The 6050-nt window shown below is 38.0% G+C and overlaps 1 pseudogene; it reads left to right on the top strand.

Annotated features, from left to right (window-relative positions):
- The first annotated feature begins 882 nt into the window (after positions 1 to 882).
- Positions 883 to 3465, top strand: LOC129252075 (eukaryotic translation initiation factor 4 gamma 2-like; annotated as a pseudogene).
- The last annotated feature ends 2585 nt before the right edge of the window (positions 3466 to 6050 follow it).

The following is a 6050-nucleotide window of genomic DNA, read 5'->3' as shown; positions in this document are numbered from 1 at the left end:
TGGTTCCCCCTTGCAGGGGCAAACGGACGACGAATTCTAATTCAAAAACCTCAAAAACATATATGAATTTATTTGAATTTTCAGGTGGACATTCTCTTTTTGACCTTTAACTGACCCTCAATTTGACTCCGGAAGGGACGAACTTACAACGAATTCGGAGTCAGCAACCCCAACAACCTATATATAAATGTTTAGAAATTTTTCCAATGAAAAAACTTGGTTTTTAAGCTTATAGCTGGTTAGGAGATGATTTCACCTTTTAAGGGGGATTGGAAACTTGCGCATTTGCCAGGATGTATTACCGTTGATTATAACTACAATAAAAAATGCCAAGCTGAATTTGAATACATAGATTTAGGTAGAGATAAAAAAATTGTCGAAATTCAACAGTATTTTGTAGTCACAAGAAACTTGCACTCAGGACTAAAATTACATATATTAAGCTGCATACCTAGAAAAATTCTCAAAATTGTCGTTACGAAAACGGGATTGGACAACAAAGGTCATATGGTACCGCATCAAACACTTGGAACAACATCAATTATTCAAGCAAGTTATGGACCACGTAACGGTTATAATGGTGGAAATGTAAGCGTAAGATCAAATCATCGGAAAGATTACGGCTGCAGCAATAATTATCGTGGTTACGACGACACACCACGTTCACGTTACAACGCAGGCAATAATACAAATAGTCTAGAATGAGGTAATAAAGGGCGTTATAAAGCTTCTGAGCAAGGTAACGGCAACAGTAACATACCATCTGGGAGAGGATCGTTAGGAACGCGCACCGGCTGCCGCTGAAGGCGGTAGAGCCTATAACAACCGCACCCCACCAATACGAGGCGGAAATGGACTAGGATCATCTGCAACAAACAGGAACCGGACCAGTACCAGGAGTACACTCATCAACACCATCTTCCGTAAATTCAGTTTCATCGTCGTCGCGTGGCATATCGCCAAACTCGGCTGGTGCTGCAATCGGCGCACAACATCCAACACCATCTCCCACACCACCACCACCAACTGCGGGTCGTTGGGTACCACTCTCTTTACGTCCACAGCATGGACTTACTCAGAGTGAAAAGAATGATGCCGACTTCAGAAAGGTTCGTGGTATTCTCAACAAATTGATTCCAGAAAAATTTCAAGAACTTAGCGATGAATTGTTGAAGCTCGATCTAAACTCAATTCTCATTTTGAACGGTGTTATATTGTTGATTTTTGATACAGCCCTAATTGACCCTAAGTACTCGTCTATGTATGCACAGTTGTGCAAGCGTCTATCAGATGAGGACCCATCTTTCGAAAAGGATCTAAATAGTTCGTGCACTTTTCTATGTCTACTGAACGCTATTTGCCGTGATAAATTCAATGATCGCTTAAAACGCGACAACGCCGACGGCGATAATAATAATCAATTTAACAATGTACATTGACCACAGTCGCAAGTCAATGTTAGTGAAAATGGCACCGATGAAAAAGAGCGCCGGCACATGGTCATGCAGCGTATGCTGGGTAATGTCATTCCATTCATCGGTGAACTCCACAAATTGGACATGTTGTCGAAGACTGTGTTGCATCAGTGCATCATGGAGTTGCTCGATAAGAAGAAGAAACGCTCTGCCATGGCGCAAGAAATGTGCGAGGACATGGAGTGCTTGGCAGAGTTGCTCAAGACTTGCGGTAAGAACTTGGATTCAGAACAGGACAAAGAGCTGATGAAACAGTACTTCGATACTTTGGAACGCCGATCAAAATCGATTGACTATCCGCCACGGATACGCTTCATGCTGAAGGATGTCATCGAATTACGTGAAAAGAATTAGATACGTAAAGTGGCAACCACTGAGGGACCCGTGCCCATCAAGCAGATTCGCACTGACGATGATACAAATATTCGCACGCCGTTCGCACAAAGGAATCGCGAAATGCGCAACAACGATCGCGACGGTGATAGCTGGATGAATCGCTTCCACATAAATCTTCAGCCGGGTTTCAACGATATGTTTAGCAGCTTGAGTGTTACAGGAGCATCGCCTATCGTTTTACCTTTTGGTACCCGCAACTCAAATCGACCCTACAATGGTCGTGGCCGTAATCAGGGTGGACGAGATGGCAATAATTACAATAAGCACAACAACCAAAATGGTGATCCCGGTGGAAATCGTGAAGAGGGACGCGGTAGTGGCCGCAATGCCCATAATATGGGACGTGATGCTGATTCATCTAGCTCATCACCATATATTAGTGGCGGTGGCAATCCGCTGTTGAATAGCAAAGAATTAGCGCCAAGGTTCAAACGGAAATTAATGTCCACAAATCAAGAGCCAGTCGAGAATCTCCAGATGCGACCTTCGGCAAACTCGCTTCTCTTTAAAGCGGCTTCACAAAACCATAAACTGCCAACGATGTTGCCAACATCTACACCACCAAACAGTGGCGGCAGTAATTTCGCTAGAGGAGACTTTAACCGTAGTGGTGGTCAAAACAAAGATCAGCTATCTAATGCGCAATACCCGCTTCTTGGTACACCCACTTCACATATAAAAAATCCAGCTCGTCCTTCATCGACACCTTCTGCAGAGTACGATAGTGAAAAAAGTTCTCAACCGGCCAATTAAGGCTTAGTCATTGATAGAGGTCTGAAGACAACTTCTTCTTCTCCAAAATTCGGTGCATCGAACACGGTGAGTGAAGAAAGAGGTATTAAGGCGGCTGGCGTTGCCGAAAACAATTTGGAATTGTTAAGCGTAACAGATACTGCAGATAAACGCAGCTCGACGTCTGTTGATCCGCAACAGCTAGTCACTAAGTAAGGATCTGTGGAAAAAGCTACCGGTGCTGTAACAAATAAACAGAAAAATGATAAAGCTTTCAACAAAGAAGAGATTTTGAAAAAAAACAAATGCATTCGTTAAGGATAAGTTCTTCTATGAATCTGAAGAGAAAGAGGATGTAACAATCCCGGAGGACGATCACAATGACAGTGGTGTGGCCAGCTCCAATGTCAATGATACCTCTTATAGCAAGCAATTTAATGCGCTAGTAGAAGATTTCATGGATCTGAAAGTGCCTGAAAAATGCATGAAAGATGTTTGCATTAGTATTATGATGAATGTGCTTAAAAAGGCAGAGGACAAGTATTTGGACCGTATACTCGCTTTCCTATCCGTAGTGCTCAAGCAATGCAATATCAAATCCAATATGATGCTGGAAATTTTCAAGCAAGTAATCAATAAAATGAATGAGCGGGAAACTTTGAATCCACGCATTCCTACGCATGTTGCTGGACTATTAAGCCGCGCCGTCGCCGATGTGGGTTTACTCAAATTGTCCGATATTGCTAATTACACCGATAATGGTCAGCATTATCCACTACGTTATTCCTGCTTGTGCTACAGCAGCAAAAAAAGAAGAATTCTAAATACTATACATCGTGCAAACTTTGATATTCCTCAGTAATCTTGACTCTACTTCAAGTTTTCCCTACCGGGAGCGGCTGAAATCCAACACCAGCAAACACTCAACACACAACACCAGCAACTCAACAACCAACTATTACTTAACTTCCAAGAAATTCAGACTGATAACCCGCCTTAAACTGTTTGTTGGCCAATCACAATTTAATTACTTTGCTGCCTACATTTGTAATTAATCTGTAAGAAATTTGTGAAAGTTTTGCATAGCAACTTTTAGCTATAAGGAAATCTCCTACCTTCCACCGGCCAAGTGTTTCATAAGACTTACGAAACTATTTTCTCGTTAAACTGTTACACAAAAGCTGCTTTCAGGTAAGAGTTAGGCGCAAAGTAGTACAAATATTGTTTTCATTGCTTTCAATCAATTTTTAATAATTAATCAAATATAATCATCACTCACGTCAGTTGTTAGAGGAGGTTGTGGGAAAAATTGTCCACCAAAATTCATCATACTTCTGGCAAACAGATAAGTTGCAAAGTAACAGAAGGTCAGCCTAACTTAAAAGGAAGCAGCTGCCTACAATATTTTGGATATACTCGTACACACGCGGCTTGGTCAAGTTTTTAGTGGATTGCGTACTTTGGTATTAATGGAAGTAATAAACGAAGTATAGGCTTGCCAAGTTTGAATGGACTTTGTATTTATATGTATATATACATTAGGGTGGTCCAAAAATGCATGGGAAAAAATTTATATTAAAATTTTTATGCTGCCGCCCCCCATAATGGTAAAGAATGAAAAATAAAAAGACCCGTATTTTTTTTTTTTTTTAATCAGACCATATTTAATGGTGCCGCCGGGGCTTTGAAATATCCCATGTATTTTGCATGGGAAAAAAATACTTTTTCGTAGATTTCATGTAAAAACCTGGAAAATGAATATATTTTAACCGGATACCTCAGTTTCTCTTCATAATTGGTCAGGGAATAACAACCAATTATGAAATAATTAATTTTTTTGTATTAACTATTTTTTATAGAACCCCAAAAAGCCCCCATAAAACGAAAATCTAAGAAAAAATCGAAAAACAATATTTTATATTACTTTTATGAAAATAGTTAATACAAAAAAAATTAATTATTTCATAATTGGTTGTTATTCCCTGACCAATTATGAAGAGAAACTGAGGTATCCGGTTAAAATATATTCATTTTCCAGGTTTTTACATGAAATCTACGAAAAAGTATTTTTTCCCCATGCAAAATACATGGGATATTTCAAAGCCCCGGCGGCACCATTAAATATGGTCTGATTAAAAAAAAAAAATACGGGTCTTTTTATTTTTCATTCTGTACTATTTTGGGGGGCGGCAGCATACAAATTTTTTTTTGGACCACCCTAATATACATAGATGTTTATGTATGTGCGCAACAGAAAGGTGTTTATAAACTGCTTGAATTCATCGAAGTACTTGTCAACTAATGAGTTGAAAGGAATATTAAATTCACTCTATTATTCCAGGGCTTTTCCATAGAAGCTTTAACTTTAACTGTGTTTGGCCTCCTCTTTGGTATAGCTCCCGTTGTCTTATTTGAAAGTTAGAATTGCAATTATTTTTAGCATATCAACATGAAAGGATGTTGGATGAGCAACTTTCCGTGCCATTTTGCATCTAGTTATTATGGTAAATGCAGATTGCGTTAGCGCGTTTAACCCTTATGGCTCTTGTCCCTTTATGATGATTTATGCTGCTTGCAACGCAGAGACTTTCACTTCATAATTTTCAATAAAAATATCGTCTATTCACTAATAAAAACTTTATGAATTAAAATTTCATACTTTGTAGGAAATTCAGAATAATTTATAATAATAAAATTTTGCATTTGATTTCTTTAATTTAATTTCATGGTTCCTTCTTTAATAAAAGTTTTATGAAATAAAATTCCAAACTTTTTAATTTACTTCTTAACTTTGTAAGAATTGAAAAAAAATTCATAATTATAAGTTTTGAGATTTAATTTTATGATTAAATTTTAACAAAATTTCAGCCATATAAACTAAAACTTCAATCTTTGACGGAATTCCAAAAAAAACTTATGAAATTTTCATCAGAATTTTTAAGCATAATTTTTCATCAGAAAATTCAAAAAATCTGAAATTTTAATCAGAAAACACTTTTGGGTATGCAGTTTTATAGTCCATTGAATTTTAGGACATGAAGGTGCAGCTTTAAAGCGCCTTAAAAATCGCGCTGATTTTGGATTTTTTTTTTTTTGTTCTTGTTGGTATTATGCATTTTCTTCCATATAAAACATGTTTCTGTTAAAGAACGAGCTAATTATATTTTTATTGAAAACCAGCCATCCTTGAAGTTGTACGATCGAATTCCACGTAAATCACGGTCCTCGGACTTTTCCATATTTACCTAGTTTTCTGTTTCTACAAAAAAAAATAAAAATTCATTCCTTCACCCAAAAACTTATGCTTTCTATCCTTACTTCCGCACATTGTGGCTGCTAAAACAAGCTAAAACCAACAGTTACACATTGCATCAGTGGCGTCAGCAAGAGGAAACGGGCAATCGCGGTAATAGCACAGACAAACCAAAATTTAGCGAAGTCCTCAAC

This window comes from Anastrepha obliqua, unplaced genomic scaffold (assembly GCF_027943255.1).
Source record: "Anastrepha obliqua isolate idAnaObli1 unplaced genomic scaffold, idAnaObli1_1.0 ptg000145l, whole genome shotgun sequence".
NCBI classification, from domain to species: Eukaryota; Metazoa; Arthropoda; class Insecta; order Diptera; family Tephritidae; genus Anastrepha; species Anastrepha obliqua.
This window is presented reverse-complemented; position numbering and strand designations above follow the sequence as displayed.